The sequence below is a fragment of the Necator americanus genome, chromosome III, assembly GCF_031761385.1.
Source record: "Necator americanus strain Aroian chromosome III, whole genome shotgun sequence".
NCBI lineage: Eukaryota > Metazoa > Nematoda > Chromadorea > Rhabditida > Ancylostomatidae > Necator > Necator americanus.
In genome coordinates this window covers 11,287,525-11,296,122 of record NC_087373.1, presented here as the reverse complement: position 1 = coordinate 11,296,122, position 8,598 = coordinate 11,287,525, and positions in this window count along the sequence as shown.

Below are 8,598 nucleotides of genomic sequence, written 5' to 3'. Positions count from 1 at the left end.
TGGGATGCTGCTGAACATCCACGACATCTGGATGCGGTGGCTGCTGCTGCTGGCGGTGGTGGTGGTGGATGGTGCTTGCTACTTGTTAGTAATGACAAATATAATGTTTGTTAGGCTATGTCTATGTGTGTATGTGTATGTGAGAAGCAAAACCAGATCCAGAATATAGAGGAGACGAGATCTTACAGATGCGATAAAACGACAACAGTCACACTCGGAAATGTACAAATTAGCAGCGAGCGCAACAGGGCGCGGCGCTTCGCCCCTCGCGCTGTTTGGCTGCCTGACTGCCTGCTTAGCTTACGATACGACCACCTCCTGCATTGAGGTGATGGTGAAGGAGTCACAAGAACCCTCAACACGACCACCACTACCAGAAGACGGTTGTAGTAATCACTACGAGAGGAAGCGGCGCGACACGGCACGCGTTCGTTGCAGGAGAAGAAAAAACGCCGGAAGATACTGTATCAAACGGCCAGCTTTTAGAGGTGAAGAAAATAACTAGACAGAGGAAAAGGAAATAAAACATTAAACATAAGAAACAGAGTAGGCGAGGATGGAAAATCACGTTTGATTGAACCGCGACGTTCACGTGACAGCACCGCGGGAAAAAAATCGATCACAAAAAAAATTCCTCAGTGATGATCTACCGCCGGCTTCGAAGCATCTCATCGATACACCCAATGGATTTGCGGAAAACGCTTTTATGACCTGCTTTTCGAATAGTTTTTTCATTTTCTCATGAATAAGTCGAAATTAGACAACAATACGTCGAAAAAAAAGTAGTGCACCATTCATTTTTATGCTACAATGGAATTTTCCAGATTTTCCCCGCATTTATCGGATGCATTTACGGCTAATGCAACCCATTATTCTCAAAAAGCACTACAGAATCGAAAAGATCCAATGAGTTTCTTTCGTTGTTCCAGGTTTTCAGCCGTGTTTCTGGAAACTGTGCATCGGCGACGGTCATCCTCAAAAATCCCGGACTACTTGTTCAGTGCACCGAAAAACTTACGGTTATTCTTGAAAATAATGCTAAGCTACTTTCAACATGGAAAGATTAAGAGTAGAACAAAACAAAGGGAGATTGGACGAGAAATTGAAAGAAAATCGTAACGAGCGGGGCCAATATCGTGCTAGGACCCATATCCTATGTAATTGTGACAATGCGCACGGCATGGAAGCGGCTGCCTACGAATTTCTGCATTGAAATTCAAGTTCTTTTCGATATAGTTTCATCGGCTAGATCGCTATACCCAGTCATATTCGAACTCAAACTGGAAACCACGTCGAAAGAAGAGGTCTTGCTGCTTTTCCTCAGCTTTCCTCGGTGACGTTACTAGTAGTACAGTCGTCCATACTTTAAAAGCGGACGAGCAAATAATTTCAGGGATGTTTCGCAAGATCTGGAAGAAATCGTGCTCCACTTCGATTTCTCGAGGTGCTAAGCATTGGATGTTGTTTTTCGAGAACACATACCATCCGCTCAAAATTTGTGACTCCCGTGCTGTGTTGCTACCCTGCCCTCGACACACTTACAGTAGCCGCTTTCACGCTAGGACCCTCCCCTCCTCGTGGGTTGGGCGACGGCCTTTAGCTGCATCACTCAACGATACGCTCGTAGCATATGTGAGCGGTCGAAGACCGCGCCGTTTTCAAGGGAACCGCCTACGCAATATTGCATCACAAATCAAAGTTTCAATCGTACTGTCGTATATTTTAGCATTTATGTCCACTTTTGTAAAAATAAGCGCATATGGTAAAATTACCCTTATCAGGTAAGAGTTTTTTTCTGGAAATTAATGAACTGGCCTAATACTGCGATAAATTAAACTTTTGATTTACTGTTGAACTTCTGAAGGGACAAACAAATGACGGGACCCTAAAAAATACTAGACTAGAGAATAGACTTGAAGGCGTTGGCGACAGCATCTTCATTACTGTATTTCGAATGTACACGTGTCAAAACGACCTGATCTGTGGTGGAATTGCGTAAACAGTAGCGATCGAGATGGGTCCCTCGTCGGTCCTATGTAGCTGGGATACAAGGTTGACAAGGGTCCCACTGTCCCATGCAACCCCTTGCACAACTGCACCTTCCACCAGGTCATTTCAATTTGTGCTTAATTCTCTTGATTTGGAGAATTTAAATGACTGTGAATTAGAAAAAGAAAAAGAGTTTCAAAAGAAAATACACTGGGAGCTTCCCTTACACGGTTTTCTGGACGAACATTATAGATTTTTCTGGAAAAATTTCTATGAATAGTTCTCCTGTTTCTAAACAAAGTTATCTCTCACTTCAGGCGTGAACACAAAAAAAATCATTTCGAAAAAAAAAACAGCTGCTGTTTTTGACTACTTTGATGCATCAGAAACGAATTTAGGAAAAATTGTCAGTATTCCTACGAAGAAGTGCAATTTCAGAGAATAAATAGCAGTTAAAAAGATAGAGAAACTGCTAGGTATTGGAGAAAAATAAAATATATATTAGAATTTTTCAACGCATGAAAAACCAAGGATCTAACTTTAACCGATTGGCTACTCTTGATCTATGACGATATTTTTTTGTGGATATAAAAATTCAAACGTTTCGAATAATGACATAAATGACGTTTAAAAAATGAAGGCATAAATGTGATGCTTAGCAGCAAGAATTTGAGGGATTAAATGTAGTTGGTGGGGGAAACTCAGTGGTCCCGTTATTTCTGGAAGTAAATTATTAATTCAGTCGGGGCCCTAAGACACAAGCATTAGTCTTACAGGATCTATGACATGTAAGCAAAAGTTACTAAGGGAAAAAGTGAGATAGAGGTTCCATTAATAAGGGCGCTACTGAGTCCCCCCTCCTCAACTATATTTTCCCCGGATTTGAGTTCTACGAAGGTTTTTTCACCTGGAAAATTCTCATGTTAACTAACCTTTTTTGCCTATACTTCTAGAAGGATCGCAATCGCAAAATAAGCGCCGCACTACTCATATCGCTTCTTCGATTAGCATTCGTAATCGCTGCGACTAGTAGTCGTAGTAGTAGTAGTAGTAGCAGTTGTGGTGAGACCGATAGTTTTTGCTTATCAATAACCTCTTGAAAGTGATGTTTATAACATAACTGGAACTGTGAACGAACGCCTCTTAAAGCGAGCTGGCTGGCCGGCCGGACGGCGCCGGTAGTCGTGGATAATTTCCAGGAACAGGAACCACGTATCACAAATGCTATGCGTTCATTCTCCGTAGGGCAAACCATTCGAATCTGGATGTTCGCACCGATCGCGCATATAAGTTCTTCTCATATGTACGTGGTCGTCGTCGTCGACGACGACAACGAGGACGACCACGACGGCGGACTCCCATAAATCCATCTCAGACCATCTCTAAACTCCCTTACACACAACGCTGTTGGAAGTTGTTTGGGAAATTGATGACGTAGTTCATTTTATGACATCATTTTACAGTCATAAACTCATGTGTATGGGCAATTTTGGCGCTGCGTATAAAAGAGTCGCCTTGACTTTGTGAAAAAAAATATTTCGGAAAGTTAAAAGAAAAATAGATAAATGCGTAATGGGTACAAATAAACAGAAAAATATACTTAAGTAGTTCTAGTTTAAAGAGAAGAATGTCTGGTTATTGTTAAATAATGATACAAATAATTCAACGAAAAAATCTTGCCGACGTATGACAGACTTAACAGACCAGTAGTACAAAATTGAACAGAAAAAAAAAACAGAGAGACAGGAAATACTACCAATAAACACAAAACCTTTTAAAAAAAACAACCGATAAACAGACAAACAAACAGATGGATGTTGATGGTAAGAAGAGGGAGAGAAATGTTGAAAGGACGACAAATAAACATGAAAATATTAAACGGACGAATAGATGGTTTGTGATGGTCATGTGTAACTGAACGTATTAGGTACTATTTATGAAAAACAGAGTTATGAGCTGGAAACATATGAAAAGAAACAAACACAGATACGTCGGTACTTATGTTGTACAGCGCAACCGCACCGCGTCAACTGTAACCTTGTCCATCAATATGCACTCCGCCCGTCTGACGCCCACGTTCTGCGCAAAACGGCGCGATGTGAGTGCGCTACTAGCGGAAACGTGCGTCACAGTACCACTCAGTACCAGATAAGCACCGACTTCGATACCCAGTAGTCGACCAGGACCGTATTCAATATTATTTATCCAACAAGAGTACAGTAGGGTCAAAACGACATGAAGCACGGTGCAATTGCGTAACCGCTCAAACAGTGGGGTTAAGTGCCGCGGTTGGGACCAAGAAGGGACCCCTACTTGCATCGCTCACTGCGTTGCAGCTCGCGATGGTCCCACGTCAATTCCGACCGCCACTCTCCACCGCGCCGCTGCGCGCGCAGCCGCCTACGCAACTGCACTGTGTTTCATGCCGTTTCGACACTACTATAACTGCCCTCGGGCAAATAAAAGGTTCGGGGTTGAAACACTACCCAGTAAGAAATCGGTAGATGAGCCACGCAGCGACATAGAATAAAGGGTTCCACTGCTACAAGTTTATCCTACAAACGATTAGGTCCCGCAACGAAGTGCCATCTCATCGAGTCTGCGTCAAAAAATCAAATAAACAGTACTGGATAGAGTGTGTTTTTTTTTTCAAAAGAACATTCCAGAGGTTTCGTTCCCGTCCCGCTTCATCCTTCCAAGGAAAAAAATATTAGATGGAGCTTCAGTACTCGTCTTGTTGTCCCAGCGCGGTGCCGCCGCCGCAGCGCGCGCTCTTTCTCTCCTTGGCGCACACTCTCTCACATCTCTGCTTTGTTCCAATCGAAGATGTGTCGCGGTAGCTTGGTTGAACATGTTTGGCGTTGACTATATGTACTTACTTTTTTGCAAGTGGAGGCATTGTTGGAAGTTTTGTAGCCAAAAGAAAGAATGAATGAATGGCTGAAAGAATGAGTGAACGAGTGAATGAATGAGTGAATGAATGAATGAACGAGTGAATGAGTTAGTGAATGCATGCAAACCAGAAAATGAGGACTTTCACCCTCAGCCCAAAGACCACTAACAGAAAAGTAATTTGCGACTGATTTTAAACAATTTCCTTCACAGTTTTCTAGACGGTAAGGATCTTCTATTGTCTGTACTCCTGATTTTTAAATGGTTGCGTGGACAAACGAGTATTACTCCGGTAATATGAACTCTGTGATTTATCTCTAATTCCACATTCTTAGTCAAACACCTATTAACCTTCACTTCTTTATTAGAAATCTCGACCCCTTCCTTAATTGTCGTTGTCTCGAAATCGAATCTTCTCCGCCTAAATGGTTTACTACTCGAATTTATTCTGGATTTCTCATTTCATATTTTCAAAGTCGTAAAGGGACAAACATACAAGATGTGGAAGCCCTTAGATAAAGGCTGATCAATCAATAAACGAACCTTCTACGCATTGAAATAAAAACAAAGCGACAGCCATATGCAGAGACCGAAATTGCAGTTGAGATAGGCGAAAATTTAAGCGAAGAAAAAGAAGACAGATAGGTAGACAAAAAATACGAGGAAAGGTATATAAACACAGAGAAAAGAACGTGGAAAAAATTTGCACATATAGAAGTAGAAGAATGAAAACAAAAAGGCACAGAGGATCGGGCGACGATCGAGGACGAAGAGGGAAGAACAAAAAAATTGATTAATTTTAATTGTGATTGAGTGTGAGAGAATAAATCGCGCAATAGACACTCCGATTTATTTTTAGTTTTTTTTTTTTAAATTGTCAGCAAAACATGGATTGTAAACGAACGAACGCATAGACAAACAAACAGAGAACAAACGGAGACGAACGTACGGAAAATGTGGATATTAAGAGGAGAACTCCATAAAATACGTGCGGACAAATTGAATTTCCCCTGAAAAATGAAGGATTGACAAAATCAAAACTCACTGGGAAGAAGATAAAGAGAGAAATAAGAGCAAATTCAGATAAAAGTAGACGAAAACGATACGGGTTACGCAGACGGGGTGCGTACGCGGAAGGCAGGGAACTACTGCGAAAAAACTAACATACACCCACAAACACAAGCAGACGAGTTAGCAGCGACTCTTGATTGAAGACGAAAGAAAAAACGTGGGTGATGTGAATAATGGATTATTCAAGCGAGTCTCCCGGCGTTCAGAGGACGGACAACTGTCACAAATCCATTCATTCTTTCGACTATAACTACTGAATCTGTACTAGCTTGAGTTTGACCTTGACGTAAATACATAGTATCCACGGTGACCAATGCTATACTTGGATCGAGAACAGCCTTCAGTTTCTTGCGGCCGCTTTTAAGATTATCCGGAGTCGCGGATTAAGGGTCGAAGATCAAAATCTCTATGAATAGTGTTAGTTGTCTTGATAACTTGCCAACGATGGATGAGACGATGATGCTTGAAGTGTGACTCATTGGCGAAGTGAAGAGTAGTGGTCACGGTCGTAGTATAAGTTACTGCAACTACAATCACACACGCCGAGAGACTTTTAGGAATGTTTACATGATTAGAAACATCCAAAAACTGTAAACATTCCAACAAGGACTATTGAAGGGATATTGTGATCGTCGGATGGTAGTGCTGGTGGTGGTGGTGGTGGTGATGATGATGATGATGGTGAAGAGAAGGGGGACGATGGCGGCCAGCACATATACATGCCCATTTACGATTATTTTACATGAAAATTAATGCGAGTGAGAGGCTGGTTTCAAACGGGATTTTGACGGGGCCTGTGCCGGCAAAAACCGTCCGACGACGACGTCCGAAGAGCGAACGGCTCCCGGTGCGGGTCTTCGCTGAAAAGAACACACTGAGGGTATAATTTTATGGCCGTTTTGATGGGAACACTGTAATAGATGTTGGAAAATAGTGATGGGATTGTGGAGAGGCTAGACACGAAAAAGTAGTCCGGGGCGGGTACGGTACACATACATACACACGCACGCACTACCACCACACATACATACATACATATACGCACTCATTCCGACCGAATGATAACGAACTCATTACATACATACATAGATACATACACACATACATACATACGCACGCGCGCAAGCGTACAACGCGTGCGCGCAGGCAGCGCCGACCAAACATCCAGCCGGACAACTACGTTACCGTTCAGTACGTGGCTTTTTCGCGCCACCTACACCCGTTAGGCCCGCGCGTCCAAGTGTGTCCGGATGCGCGGACCGCTAGCTGCCTGTTCGGCTCACATACACACAACATCAGATCTCGGTTATTTCGCTATTAACCCGATTGCGTCGTTGAGGCAATGGGAATACTGCTATAGTGCTCTCTGTCTGTGGTCACAGCACTACAAAACTAATCCCGAATAATTGAATTAGGTTCGAGTACGGCGCCAGGCCGGCCGGTCGGTCGCTCGCAAATTCCATCTCTCTGAATAATCGCCGGCATAGTGGACATTGGTGGAATTTTACAGTATCACGGATAGTCATCCGGAACTGGAGACTACTGTGACTGCGGGTGACTAGAGAGAGACAGAGAGGATTGTAACTGTATTGACTGTTCTTCGCCAGAGTTAAAGTAACTAGTTGGAAGGCAGTGTAATTGGATAAGATGAGATAATTGGGCTTCAACTGGCTAGCGGAAGGATTTCTTTAGGATTTCATTCCTTCCGAAACGTTTCCCTCTTCCTTCATTCCTTATTCATTCTTCACAACCTCAAGACCTCAAAATTAATTTTGTTGTTCTACTTTAGCACTCGTTTTTACAACAAACAACTCACACAGAATTATTTCATTTTTTTGAAACAAAAAAGAGAGAAAGTAGATTTAATTAGTATTTTCGAAGCTAGTAAAAATGAGGGATTTCAGAAGGGATGTATGGTCCCAACACGAAAAGAATAGTAAGCGGTGTACGAACAGTGGAAAAGTTTCTGGGGAAATTACACACGTAGTTACTAATTCAGGAATTTGTTTCTCTTTTTCCCCCTCAAATTATAACAAGAACTCATCACCAGATCATAAGTTAAAGGGACAAGTGCTGAGATTTTCACAGAATTTTCCGGAAATTTGCAACAATACCACTTTGTCCGTAAAATCTATGAATTTTTCGAGTGGTCATTAAAAATGCAGAAGTTCACTGAAGTGGTCATAGCTTTGTTTAAGTATTTGAAAAGAAGAAAATTTCGGAAAAATGGGTCCAATGGGTCAGAAAATGAGTCCACGTATGGGAACGCTTAGAATTAATGTGGAGAAGCCATTGAAAGGCTTTCAACCCGAAGAAGCTTTTAATCTTTTATCCGCACATACGATATGAAAAAAATCCTCATATTCTGTCTGGGAAAATAGCAAACGCCGTTAACAGGCGAGCGTTTTTCCCCCTCATAGATTTTGGACTGGAAGAGCCAATCCAGGAGTGAACTTATCGCTCGAAAAGCTAATGAGTGATCAGGCTGTCGGAATTTTTACGCGTATCACAAATTCCTTACAAAAAGCGAAAATTTCCATGGAAATTAATCGTTTGTGTGAATATGTGAACAGGTTTAGAGTGAGTTATGTACAGGTGCATAGTTTCATCAGAGAAAATTACTAATTTCACAACTGAAATCACTTG